This window comes from Aphelocoma coerulescens, chromosome 15, assembly GCF_041296385.1.
Source record: "Aphelocoma coerulescens isolate FSJ_1873_10779 chromosome 15, UR_Acoe_1.0, whole genome shotgun sequence".
Taxonomy (NCBI): domain Eukaryota; kingdom Metazoa; phylum Chordata; class Aves; order Passeriformes; family Corvidae; genus Aphelocoma; species Aphelocoma coerulescens.
Genome location: NC_091029.1, coordinates 14,505,221 through 14,519,857, shown reverse-complemented (window position 1 = coordinate 14,519,857; position 14,637 = coordinate 14,505,221). Strand labels below are relative to the sequence as shown.

The 14,637-nt window shown below is 48.8% G+C and overlaps 1 protein-coding gene across 1 annotated transcript in view; it reads right to left on the bottom strand.

Annotated features, from left to right (window-relative positions):
* TBX3 (T-box transcription factor 3) overlaps nucleotides 1-13,942 on the bottom strand; it is a 160,292-nt gene extending 146,350 nt beyond the window's left edge. Inside the window, exon 1 of the mRNA XM_069030579.1 lies at nucleotides 13,445-13,942. The gene's annotated coding sequence lies outside the window, so the exon portion shown is untranslated. The remainder of the gene's footprint in view (nucleotides 1-13,444) is intronic.
* Nucleotides 13,943-14,637: the final 695 nt, after the last annotated feature.

Genomic DNA, 14,637 nt, shown 5'->3' with positions numbered 1-14,637 from the left:
TGATCTCCAGGGCTGCTCTCTGAGCCAAACCTCCTCCATCCCCCAGAGCTCCCACCCCAGGGCCTGGCTGTAAAGCACTGAGGGCTAATCATCCTGAAACCATTCCTGCTCCCAGAAAAACTCTGTCTGGCTGAGGGCAGACAGTTCCTCCCTCCTGGAGGCACTGCCTAAACACAGCAAAGATTTTGTTATTGGGTTGGGTTTTTATTCCTCCCTCCTTCTCACTGCCTACAGAGCCAAAGGGCCTGTTTGTTTTGCTGTTACTTATCAGAAAGGTTTATTTGTGATTGCTTGAGAGGGGAAAAAACCCTCTGTAGCCAGGGGCAGACAAGCTCAGTGCTCAGGAACATAATGGCTGCAGCCCGCGGGCCCATATGCTCGCCATCCTGCAAGGTGGAAGGCCAGCTCTGATCACATCCAGCTGCTGGGATACGACTGATCAGGTATGGCTGGATGGCAAAAAACCCAGGGTCAGGTTGGCTGGGGGTTGAGGCAGGGAGGGGAACGGGCAGGGAGCTGTTTAGAGTGTGTTGCAGAACTGGGAATTTTCCTGTTTGGAGATGTCAGGGCTGCAAAGGCAGACACATCTACAGCCCCCCTGAAGGGAGGGAGGGAAGGAGGAGGAGGAGGTTGTATTTCCCCTGTCAGCTACTATAGCATCCTCTGAGCTTCATGAGAGAAAGAACGGGGCTTTCAGACTGCACTGAATAATTCCTGCGTTTTTAGGTTCCTATTTCCTCCTCCCCGATGAATTAAGACCTAGGAATTCAGCTTGTTTGTTGTTGCTTTTGTTACTGAATATCCATGAAAAGCTCAATGTCCCTGGGAACTAATTAGGTATTAACCCTGCATTATTGCTGCATATCAGCCATGGAAACACACCATTTGGCTAAATCTCCTTGAAATATGGAAATATTGAAGGGTCCGGTGGAATGGCTAAAAACAAGTTAAAAAATAGGAAAATTTCTGGGATAGGGAAGGAAAGGAGGAAATATTTGAACAAAGTCAACTACGTGGTATTATTTTGCACAGTTTCTATCACATGCTAAGCAAAACTAACAGGTAGGAACAAATCTCTTTTTAGAAGAACTCTCACTGGGAATTGTGTCTGGGGAGATGTGGGAGAGGTCGGGTGCAACACAAGATCTATTCCAGCCTAACCTCAGCTGCTTTTCTTGTTCTGTTCTCAGATCCTCAGCACCAGGTTTTCTGGCAAGGTACTTTTGGAAGAACACCTCAACCAGACCACACTTCCAAAGACATAAGCCTTCAGTGCTGGCAGGCAGTAATTTTCTATTTTGGAGCACTGTCTTGCTCCTGTGCAAGGGAACCTTTCCCAGCACATCATTCCCTGACACAGACCACTAATGGCACGATAGGACTGAGTGTGTACCTATCTATATTTTATAACTCATGCCATTTCAGGGCTTTGCAGATAATTAACTCTCCATACTTATTCATCTGTTTTCCCTCAAAAACTTCCCATTTTACTTAAAACCCTTATTTGTGGTCCAAGCAGCAGCAAACTTAATCAGACTCAACAGGGCCACAGAACAGCTTTGGAGAGGCCTTAAAATATCTGAACACTCTAAAGCCAAGCCATGGGAAATGGGATTGCTCCCATCCAGCCTCCCCTGGCCACAGTGAGCTACACCCCCCTCTCCTGTGGCTTCAGAGCTCCTGACCCCCCAGTGGCAGGGATCCAGCCCCTCAAACCTGAGTGTTTCTCCAACACCGTGTCAGCCCAGACACACTGACTCAAGCCAACACCACCGCTGAACCAAAATATTTTGATTTGATAAAACAAACCCTTCAACTGTTTAGACTTTGGCTGAGCAGACTCACAATGGAGGTTTCCTTTTCAACTTCCCTATTTATTCTCATCTCTGCCATCATGCAGCTGGGGTGAGCACAGCCAAACCCATTCCCTTTTCTTTTCCCCTGGATTCCCTGGGAAAGGCCAGGTCTCCAGGACTGTCTCCCACTGCATGGAGCCAACCCAACTGGATGCCTTCAGGAAACACTACCCATGGCTATAATGTGAAATTATTGTTACAGCTCTTTGCTGGCCAGTTGTACAAGCACTTCCCACAAACCCTGTATGGAAGTGAAAGGCCTCACTTCAATTGTTAATGGGTTTACAGAAGTCCTTCCCAAAACATCCTGGTCTCCCTGTTTCAGTACAACAGCCCCGTGCCTCTCACAGCTCCCCGTGCACAAACCAGCCCTCAGTGCTCACTGTGGGAGGTCTCTTCTCACATCAGATTAAAGCCAGACAGAATCAATTAAAGCAAAAAGGATGAGGTCTGCTGAGATGACAGAAGGCATTTGGGGCAAAATCTCACAGCAGAATGCAGGAGAGATGCCACTGCCCAGGCTCGTACTCCTCTGTGGAAGCTGTGGCACATCATCTCCAGATGATTTCAGACTGCCAGTCCTACCTAAGTTTTTAACCTTTTTTTTTTCAGTGGCTCATGGTGCTAAATAGCAAGGAAGATACAAGTCAGGGACAGAGTGTAGGAGATGAATGCAGGAGATGATCAGAGGAGGGACTTTGGTAACTGGCAGGGATGAATACCAGCTTTGCTTCCCTCCATTACCCAGGGACGACTAATTCCTGTGGGGCCCTGAGATAAAAAAACCAAACCCAGATTTTTGTACCTCACAGATGAGCACATCATTGCTCCCTCCTAAGACTCATTCTCCACCTTCTACCCCTCCACAAGCAACCCCTCAGGATCTATTTTCCATATCTGCACCTATTCCACATCCCCTCAGAACCACCCCATGTCCACTCCCGCCTCTGTCCTGCGGTGACCCCAGGCCATTCCCTCGTGCCTTCCCAAAGGGAAGGGCAAGGCCTGCAGCCCATACAGACCCTCAGCACAGATGTTGGCTTTGTAACTTTACCCCCCTCCCCCGGGAGCCATCCCCCTCTCCCCCTCCTCAGCTGACATGCCATCCAATTTGTCACCTACAAGGGAGGTCAGGGGCCCGCTGGGTGCCCAACATCTCTCAGCTTGGGGCACTTAGTTTCACATTTTTTCTCCCACTAAACAAGATGTTCAAGCAGAGGAAGAACAAGGTAAAGAAACTGGCTTGAGAGAGGGATTGATACAGGCCTCGTCTGGTGGGGGAGGATTTTTCTTTGCTTCTCTCCCACCTAAATTCTCCTGGCAGCAGGCACAGATTTCCAGGGGGAAAATGCCTCTGTGCAAACTCCTGAGACCTTCACCTTCCTCTGGGAGCAAGTAAGCAGCATCAGGTCTTAGGAATTTGCTTTGCTTGGCTGATCTGTGGTGTGAACAGGCTCTAATTAGTCATTTAACTTAAGGACCAAGACTCCCAAGAGAAGATTTCCGAGGGGAATTCAGAGCTCTTCAGACTGAAACCATCACTGAAACATCGGCTGTGCAATGCGACTGCTCTGCATCGCCCTCTCACCAGCTCTGCCTCCTCCTCCTCATTTGCTGAGCTATTAAGATTGGTGCTCTGAATACTTCCACAGCTTTGCCAAACCACAGCTTGTGCAGCCTCCCTGGAGCCCCCCGGGCAAGTTCACATCCCACTGGCTCCCAGATTTGGGCTGTAAGAGGAGGCTGTGGCTGTTTGAGGATGTGGGGCTGCTCAGGAGCAAGGGCTGCCTCAGGTCTGTCTGATCCAGCAGAGGGGACACAAAAACTGCTTTATAACTCCAGATTTCCCACAAAGGAATTCCTAGAGCTGGATGCTCTCAACACTAGACTTGAACTGGACTGAGTTTTAAGGCTGATCTTAATTTAAATCCCAATCCAAGTATCAAACCTGACCCCACATCTTTGAATGATTCCAGTATCAGCTGAACATTCCCACAACCCTGAGATTATCTGATATTTTATTATAAGCAGCCACGATGCAGTGCTAGTGTTTGCTATTTTCCTAGTGTACATCCCAGGGATAGGAAGACCAGATCTGTGGCATTCCCAGCTCCAGTATTTCCATGCTGAGTTACCTTAACACAGTGTTTTCCCCAGTTTGTACTATTCCTAGCAGAATACAGAATCATCAAAGTTGAAAAGACTTTAAGATCAAGTCCAACCATTCCCCCAGCACTGCCAAGGCCACCACTAACCCATGTCCCCAAGTGCCACATCGATATGTCTTTTAAAAGCCCCAAAACTGGGGGCTCTGCCACTGCCCTGTAGCGAAGAAACAAGTGGAAACCTTGATCTCTACTGTGATTTTACATAATTCTAAACTCGTTTCCAGTAAATCATGGTCTGTCCAAGAGAATCCACTTACCCAGCACAAAAAAAAGAACAAAAAAAAAACCATTAAAACCACGCTGACGTTGCCACAAATGAAGGGTGCCAGGCCTGCCATGGGCTCAGCTCTCCCCGTTTTCTGAGCCAGCCCTGCAGCCGGTGTCACACACATCCTACAAGGGATGGCAATGCAGATCTCAACAGCAAATGTTCTGTGTTCCTTGCACAGAGCACACACACAGGGCTTGACTGACGGAATAAACTGCCTGTGCCACTGCCTGGCTGCACAAGAGAGAAAGGAGGAACCTCAGCTGTCCTAAATAACACTCTTGCTACATTTTCCCTCTCCTGCTGAACAGCAGAATCACAGGATGCAGTGCCTAGAGCAGATTAACAAACTCCTTCCAGAGTTCAGAGCCCACCATGGTGTTTTTCCCCACAAAACACTGAATTTAAGTGGAATTACAGTACCCACTCAGAAAAAAAAAAAAAAACCTTGTATGTCCTTTGAAACATTCTGTGTCATATTATTAATGTTTTACTCTGAGCCCTGGATTCCCCTGCCATGGACAGGGACACCTCCCACTGTCCCAGGCTGCTCCAAGCCCCAGTGTCCAGCCTGGCCTTGGGCACTGCCAGGGATCCAGGGGCAGCCCCAGCTGCTCTGGGCACCCTGTGCCAGGGCCTCCCCACCCTCCCAGGGAAGAGATTTTTTCCTAATAGCTCATCTAAACCCACCCTCTGGCAGTGGGGAGGAAGGAAAGGTTGAGGATGAGCTCCACAAGCACCAGTGGAGGCCCTGGGTAACTCCTCGAAGAACCCTCTGTTCCCTCCCCATGCACACTGGCAAATCCTGGTGTGCAGGTCTGCCTGACACGGGGAGGGAGGGAGGGAGGGAGGGAGGGAGGGAGGGAGGGAGGGAAGGAGGGAAGGAGGGAAGGAGGGAAGGAGGGAAGGAGGGAAGGAGGGAAGGAGGGAAGGAGGGAAGGAGGGAAGGAGGGAAGGAGGGAAGGAGGGAAGGAGGGAAGGATCCGCACGCTCCCCGAGCCCCCCGCGCCGAGCCCCGGCCGCTCCCGCAGGACCATGGACAGCAGTCCCCGCTCGCCGCTCCCGGCTTCGCATCCCTTGGCTACGGCTTGGAAACACTCACGCAACGAGTCCTGAGCCGGTTCTGCTCACTCTGAGAGCTCGAGCTCCTCAGTGAGCGCACAACAGCCCCAGGACCACCCTTCTCCCTCTGGAGTTTTGGTGAACACCTCAGAACAGCAATCTGAGAAACTGGAATCCCTGCTCTGCTGGAAACAGAAGCCTGTTCCCCACCCCATGTCCTGGCAGCACCCAGAGGAACGCCTGTGACTCTTTCAGCTTTCACTATAAGCAGGCCCTGGTTTCCAGGACACACTCCAAGGACTTCTGTGCAAAGGACAAGTTGTTACACACCCATGTTTATTCCATATCTCCACTTGTGCCAGAAAAATTCACCAAACAAGAGTGCAAGGGCACCTGATAGGATTTTTGGGATGGTCCTTGTGAGTTCCTTCCAACTCAGGATGTTCTATGACTCTCTGATCTCCTTTCATAAGGTGACAATGCCACTTTACACACTGAATTTACAACCACACAACCCTGTGCATATACACAGCACCAGGAATACACATCCTTTCAGGAGGAAAGAAGCAGCACATTCAACTCTGCCATAACACTGCAAATTGTTTTAAACACCAATGCCAGTATATAATGAATTAATTCCTTCACATTTCCAACCCTACACAGTTGTCTCAAACTAAGTAGGCCATCAGCCACCACTTTTACTTTGACAAGGAGCACAGCACCGAGATATTACATGACCAGTACTCCTCCTTTGGATCCTGAATTCTCATTCAGCATCCAAAGTTCAACTTGGAGAATAAGGAGAATGAGAGCAATGGCTAGTGACAGTAAGCCTTGATAGGGTCATGGGCTTTGCAAGAGCTCCAACATGCAGGCGGGTGAGAACATCACTCTCAAAGTGAAGGGACAGAGGAAAGAAACGAAGAAGGGGAAGGGGGAGAGGAAAGAAAAAGGAAAGGTTGATGGACAGTTGGACTTGTTGAGGGTGAAATCAATTAAAGTGCATCAAATCCAGAATTCATGCTTTTTCAAAGTGACAAATATGTGCTGGAAACTGAGAAAGACGAGGGGAAAATAATGTCTTTGACCTCCCAGAGACCGGCTGTTCCTTCCGTCAGAGGAGCCAGAAGTGAAGTGAGATGTGCTCATGATAAATTGTAACAGCCAGGCAGCCACCTTAAAAAAGAACGAGGTGAAAAGGTTACAGAAGGGACCCAAAATGCGAAGAATTCAACCAAACATCAAGATAAATCAGCTCAGGCCCCTGTGTGTGCAGAGCCAGCCTTCACAGAGCTGCTGCGGCTCATCTCAATCTGTTAGCCTGGCCTGAAGTGTAAGAGACACACACACAGCCTGTTTGCAAAAGCTCTGGAAAACATCCTCACTAAGGGCTGCCTCAGCTCAGCCCTCCCAGGTGAGGGGACACCGCGCTCCCCCTGCCTGCCAGCCCGGATTGGAGTCTGCCAGTCAGAAATTACTTGGATGCACACAAAGATCCCCAGCAATCCTGTGCTCAGCCCAATCCAGATGTGTTTTAGGAGAAAGCTTTCCAAGAGTTGGACACCTCTCTCCTACTAAACCAAACACAAAATACTCACACTTCTGAACGCTTCAAAGCCTTAATATCTCTTATTTTCTCTTGCACTTAGATAGAACTTCCTAGTTTTGATCTTCAAAGTGTGGTACAAGTATTTGTCTGGATGCCTCCACTAGAACAGAACTTTGGATCTTTTTCCCTTACTAATAACCAGAAATTACAAACTCTGATGATTACTCTCATGTAGAATAGTTGAGTGCAAAGCTAAAATATTTTAAAAATTGATAAGTATATGATATATGCTAATAAAATATTTGAAGCCTTGTGCCCTGCTGGGAATATATATGTTCAGTCCATTAAATGTCCAAGCAAATATGTCAGTGCAGGTGAAATGGAACTCAACATTAAAAAATGACACCATCCACGTGACAGTGATGTTTTCCACAAAAGGTAAAACTTCACAAGTAATTTTGGTCAAAGTTCTGCTCCTGGCCCAATTCTAGCAAAAAGCTTCCCTAGTGCTGCATCCAATGGTTTATGTGAGCTGTAACAAAGGCAAAGCAGAATTCTAGGGAATATTTAGTGCAGTTCTGCAGTTCCCCCCATACACCTCCCACTCTGACTGCAGAGTCCTCACTTTAGCCCAGGTGTTTGTGATACAGGGTCCTCCTTAAGCTATTAATATGTATCAACAGACACTTCCCCAGATCTTCAAGCAAGAGGTGCCCAAACCTTTCTGACTACTTCCAGACTGACCCTTGAGGAGGTCACTGCAGAAGCCGTGGTTTCTCTCCTGTCCTGAGCCTTTCCTGCCACTGAAGGGACTGTAGGAAGTGATTTATAGCAGAGATGCTCAGCTAAGCCAGCTCACACTGCTGACTGCTGCAGGGCAGCCTAAGCACAGGATCTACTGGAGATTGCCAACTGCAGCACGAATTCCTCATGCCAGGGATCCTGGCTGGCATGGAAGGCCTGTTGTGGCCAGTGCCTGCACTGGGGACTGGGGTTTGGCTCGGTGCTGCTGCTGGCAGGACGCTCAGCTCCCAAGCCCTGGCTGGCAACCTCACAGCTCTGCCTTCAGACAGCACTGGTGAGCATCTCACCAACTGCTCCTGACACACATGCCCACCCCACTGTTGTTGCATTTTTCCTCACGACAACCTTTCCTGGATGGTCCCTTCCCCAAAACAGCATGATTCTCTCAGGGAGACACGAGTTCACATCAACAAATCCTTCCCGACACTGCCCTGAAGCACTTTCGCTATGATCAGCTATTCAGAGTGATGGGACACACTAGTTAGATCTCTCTGTGTGTTTATCAATCCCTTCTCAGCTATTTTCCTCTGTAAATCCGTCAAATCTTTTCCTTCAAGCTCTGTGGGAACAGTTAGGAGCCATCTCCTCAGAGGTGCCTGCCCTGCCACTTGGATTTCATCCCGCTCCTGGAGAAGCTGGATGTCAGCAATGGCCAGCACGGTGCAGATACAGCAGCAGCACTGCTGCTGGTGCCCTTGGAGTGACAGGATCCCCATCTAAGGCCCTTAAAAATCCCTTCTAAAGTCCCTTGTCCCTGGGCAGGGGAGTGGGAGGAGTCCCCTTAAACTGGGACAGAGAAGGAAGAAGGGGAAAAGCAGGGAGATGAAGTCAAGTGAGTAAAAAGTCTGTAACACCCCAACGCAGACACAAAATTTGTTCTGAGAGGAGCCAGGGCAGGAATCCAGCTGCTCCACAGGATCTTACAGGATTTTAAGGACACAGGACTTACAGGTGCATCGGACTCAAGGCATGTATTACATATCCACACCCACATGTTACGTATCCACTACAACCCTGCCATGAACACCACTGAAGCCACACGCTGCCACCCATGGATTCGGACCTCACAAATGTCCTTTTGTCCTTCCATGGAATTTGAGCCTGAAATCCCACACATCTTCCCTTTAAATAGGGAGCATCAGCCAATCTCTCTGCCTTGCAGTGATGCTCATAACCTCTGTGCAGGCAAGGATCTGCCAGCCTGGATGCGCCCAGATGCTGCTCTGTGCAACTGCCCTCTGCAGCTTACACACACTTTGATGGTGTGGATCTGGGTCAGCATCGTGACAAACATCCAAGGAGAAGACTTCTTTCTCCTTTCACCCTCATCATCAGCTGAGCTGGTTACCAGCCCTGTTCTGCAGCCAGGGAACGCAGCACAAAGCAGTGATGGGACCTGGCTGAGGCCACTCTGCAGGACAGCACCTGGTTTGGGAATCCAGCCCCTATCAACAAGCTCCAGGTCCTCCACACCACCAACCAGGTGACACCACGTACATGAGATAAACTGTGAAGCTTTTGGGAAGATACACCTGGTGGAGGGCTGACAAAATCTGTAGGTATCACCAGTTACATTTTCTCACTTGTACTGCATTCCCACTAGTGACAGAACAAAACTTAGGACAATCCTTAGTCACCCACTAAGATACCTATTCCAAACAAGAGCTACAAGGATTGTGAAGAGTCTAGAGGGATGGCAGAGGTCAGTTGGAATGTTCAGCTGGAGGAGATTGAGGGCAGAGCTGACCGAGGGCTGCAGCTCCTCCCGAGGGGCAGCTCCGAGCTCTGCTCCCTGGGCCAGGGACAGCACCCAGGGAGCGCCTGGAGCTGGGCCAGGGCAGGCTCAGGCTGGAGAGCAGGGAAAGGTTCTTCCCCCAGAGGGTGCTGGCACTGCCCAGGCTCCCCAGGGAATGGGCATGGCCCCGAGGCTGCCAGAGCTCCAGGAGCGTTTGGCCAGCGCTGCCAGGGATGCCCAGGGTGGGGTTGTTGGGGTGTCTGGGCAGGGACAGGAGCTGGGCTGGATGATCCCTGGGGGTCCCTTCCCACTGATCCTATTCCTTGCTCACTCACCAGCCAGAACAAGCACTCAGGGTTTGGGATCCTCCCCTTGGAGCCCTGCAGAGTGGGGCAGGAATCTCCCAGAACCACCCTTTGTGCTGGATTTCATCAAAGGCGCTGGATGCAAGCGGAGAAACAAACAGGAGGTTACAGACACAAAACCAACAGAACATTTTACCATCCAAAACAAGGGGTTCTGTCACTATGATTGAATAGTTTCTGCTCCTGCTTCTGATGTCTCCTGTCAGAAGAGGCAGATAAGAACAGACCACGTGGCAGGAACAGCTTCACTAACATGACTCTGGTAACAAGCATCTGACACATCCATGAGGGGAAAAACCCTCCAAGAGCCACAGAGCAGTTGCTATTGTTCTAGGACTGAATTTGTGTCTTTGCCCGAAAACAGTTACTATCCGACCACCAGCACTTTTAATATTTGGTTTTGGAGGTTTTCTTGCCTCTCCCTAAATGACTCTCACAAAATCTTCCATCTATAAAAGCATTTATATTATTTTTTTTTCCCTGTCTCCTCTAAATTCTTTTTCTGTTTTTGAGGACTTCAAGATAATTTGGTGCTGAAACACTTTTTGGTAAGTTTGGGAGGGAAATGAAGCTTTTACTTTTTTAAGGAAGAAAATGAAGGAATATTTTTAAAGCTACTATTCCATTACAGCTTGTTATAAAACTGAAAACTTTTTTTTTAAGGGAAAAAAGATAAACGTGTAAATAGTAAAATGTGCCAACCAACAGCTTCTCTTTGCTGGTACTTGACATTTGGCTTCATCACAACTACCACACAAAGAGCTGCAGCTCTGGGATTTAGGCCATATAAATGGTAAAGCTTTGGTTTTAGAGGGATAGTACAATTGAAAGGAAAAAAAAAAAATCCCACAATCAACCTTTTTCCTCATTAAAGGACTAGCTCTAGAGAAGGACCAGAGCTCAGACACTGTTTGGATGTCACTAACACACACCACATGCTCTGTGCACATGAGTGACTAGGGCTGATGTTTCCAGCCCAGAATTCCCCCAGAAGCTGGTCAGTGTCCACCAAGCAGTAGCAAATCACCACCCAGAACAGGCTTTCATCCCCTGTATTGCATAGAAGGGGCAGCTCCGGCCTCTCCTGGAAACCCCAAAATGCAATGTTTGCTGGGGATATCAGGACCTGATCCTAATGTGACCCCAAAGCAACACAGAGGAAGAGGTGATAGATTTTAGCAGGAGTTTGTCTTTCCTGATTCCCCAAGCACTGTGTGCTGGTGAATGAAATCCATCACCATATGAAACAAGGCCATTTCCTCCAAATGTAAATCCTGGAATTCCCGGTGGGGAAGGGGGGTCAGTACAAGTGCTGTAACACTGTGCCAGCACGTGATTCAGCTGGGCTAATTCACAGCTTTCCCACCTTTGCAAAGCCTGACTCACGGAGATTTGTGAAGGACCTCAAGCTTTAGCTCCCTCCTCCTCCCCTCTGGTACAACTTCCTACACCAACCCTCTGGGACATTAAATCTTCCAGTTGCCATTTTCTCCTAGGTAGGGAGGATATGAATTCCATAACTCCTCAGCTGAGCTGCCATCAAAAGCCATGAAATACGACAGGAAACCAAGAGCATGGCCTGGCGAGCACTCTGTGCACAGCACAAGAACCCAGGACTGGACAAGCCATTAAGGACAGCACACGGTGCCTGGAGCACAGGGGGGTGAGGAGAGCTCTGACACTTGAGCAGCTCAGAGAGGGATGAAACCAGAGCAGGACAGAGCCAGAGCCTGGGCTGAGGCTGGGCAGATACAGGAAAACCCATGCTTAGTGAGGAGTCACTCCTTACACGTCTGACTTCAGCGCTTGTGGAGGGACTGGGCTGCCAGAAGGGCTGGAGGAGGAAAGCAAACCCTGAATTCAGGCACGCAACAGCTACAGGAGTAAACCCCTGCCTGTTTCCCACTTGAACTTGTGCTCTCTGCCAGAACCAGGGTGAGGGGAGAACTGGTGAGGGCACAGGAGTGATGGAGGCCAAAGCACCCCTGCCCAGCCTCCCTCACGCAGAGCACTGCCAATGCTTTTCCAGCAACTCACAGGTCACAAAGCCCAGCACGATCACAACAGGAACGAAGCGTTTCCAAGGAAAACAATCTGGCTGTGGAACAGCCTTCCAGAGGAGACTAGCCTGGCAACCCAACCCTGGGGGCACACTGCAAAACTTTCCTCCTCCAAACCATTTCACCATGAGCAAGAAGTTTACACAGGTATTCCTACCCCAAAGGACTGCATTTAGCCCCTTCTTTCATATATTCAACATAAATTAAAACAAAAAAAATTAAAAAGAATAAAAACTTAAAAAAAAAAAAAAAAATGACCTAAGCCAGTATCATACTTTGCCCTTGCCACAGTTTTTATTCCCCTAAATAAGAGTTGAACAGATAAATCCCAGAAGGAATCAATGTTTCTGTCAGACAATGCCCTGGGGCCTTGAGCAATCTGACCTAGTGGGTGACACCCCTGCCCATGGATCATCTCGGAGGGTCCATCCAACCCAGACCACCCTATGATTTCTATGCTTCTGGGACTTCTGCAGATAATCTGAAGCCCTAAGCTGGCCAGCACAGCACAACATTTCCTCTGTAGAGCTGGAAGCCAAGAGGAGGAGCTACTTTGCAGGGGTTGAGAGTTGATACCACAAATGCATCCAACTGCTGTGGCCAATAAACTTCAGCTACCCAAGGCTTGCCACTGCAATTGGAATAATCAATAGCTGGGGAGCCCCTTTGTGCTCGTGTAGCAACCTGGGTCATGCCAAAGGGAAAAACCAGTGTGAGTATCCATGATTCACTGTAAAACAACCATGATATATTGTAAAACAACTGCTGTAAAACATCTAGAAAAACCTCAGTAACACAGACACACTCACCTCTTCCAAAGCAAGGTTCAGCTGCTCCAAGAATGCTTTGTAGCACTACAGCAATCCACAGAAAACACAAAGATTTCATTAAATAACCCCTATCAGAAGCTCCTGGCTGCACCAATAACAGCAATATTTCCATTGCCATAAAATTCTCAGCAGCTAATGTGTAAGGAGAAACAGCTAGCAGAGAGAGACACTGGTTGTTCACTGTACCACAGCCTTTAATCCAATTTCTGCTGTTCAGCCAGTCTGAGCAAGAACACACTCAGCTCTTCACTCCAGAATAATTTTGTGAACTACCAAAACAACCTCAGCACTTTAAAGCAGTTTTTGAGAATTCCAGTCTAACATAGAGGCATTAACTTATCTGGTCTCTCTTCAGCCAAGAAAACACTTTACCCACCCTCCACATTTGTCCAGAAAACCAAACAAACAGCCAACTTCAACACAACAAGAAGAAAAGCTCAACACAGGTACGTGAGCTCCTCATGCACCTTCTCCTCAGCCATGCTCCAACCACAATCAGGTGAGCACCTTTCAGTACTAACAAGCTGCCAACCTTCAACACTTCTCTAAAGAGAAGTTTATCCAAAGAGTTTTATCCAAAGAAGTCCATCCAGCTGGCTCTTAACACACCCACTGCACAACCCACCTGGGAACACTACCACCTCCCTGATGAGGCACCACTCTGCAGCCCTGCTGCCCCCTACAACGTGTCTTCTACCACACTCTCCAAACCATCTTCCCAACCACACGTAAAATTCGCTTACTCACAGTCAGGAGCAGACACTGCCTTCCCTTCCCTCTCTTCCAGTCGCTCCTGCCTGGGTCCTTTGCAGCAGGGGCAGCTCTGAAGCAGCAGCAGCTCATTTCAGCCAGAAATTCCAGCAGAAGCCACCTCTCCCCACAGGGAGTTTTCCTCATGGCACACTTTCCTCATCCTTCAGGAGACTCCACAGTCACTTGCCTGCTTCCCACTCACCATGTTACACAGAGACTGAGAACAATACAGTTCACTTCTCAGTCATCACCACAGCTTGGCTTCTCTTCCTCTGCTCCAAGCAGCACAGACAAGAGGTGACATACCCCAGTTGCAGAACTAGGGGATTTTTATCTCAATATATAACTTCTAAACTTAAACCCCCATGTGAGCCACAAAGAGAAAATCCAAAAATGACCCCAGACTGGCAAACCAGAGCAGGACTGAGGGACTGAGCTTAAATACAGCTCCTAGACCAATGAGCAGAGGCAGTGGATGAGCCCAGGTGAGGCTGGTTAGGGCAATCAGACCCTATGGGTACACCCAGGCCCTGCCAATTTGTACTAAATTCCTGCTAATAGAAAACACCTGAACATCATCAGGGACCTTTTAGCTAGAGACATTTCTTGATTTTTGTGAGGGGATTTAACTCTTGGAAGACTGGAGTAAAAGCAATGGATCAGGTCAGAAGCCACATTAGCCGGTGGCTTCTCAAAGCCCAGGCTCCTGACCAACCCCCACTGCTGCCCAGGAGTCCACACCTGGTAAGGAGGCTGAGTTTAAATTGGATGAGCCCTCTGAACTGGCACAGCTGCAGAGGATGTGACATAACTGTGCCCCTGAAATCACCTGGCAGAACACCTGACTTTGTCCTTAAAGTCAAAATGTCCTTTGATACTTTGCAGAGGCAAAATGGACTCAAACTGGGGCTGGGAAGAGCACCTAACGAATGGCACTTGTGTGAGACCCTCCCAGAGGTGCAAGGCCACAGGGGAGCCAAGCCCTGAGGACAAGGAGCACAAGAGGAGGGATTTGTGTTCTTCACACGGTGACAGCTCTCCAAACCCATTCCCAAACCCCCAGCCTGGCTGGGCACCACGGCCCATCTGGGCTGCAACCTCTGCCTTTGCACTTGCTCTTTGCTTTTGCCAGCTCTCAAGTCCAGGAGATGAGTTAAGTGCATAAATAAAGGAACTGCATTTTTACA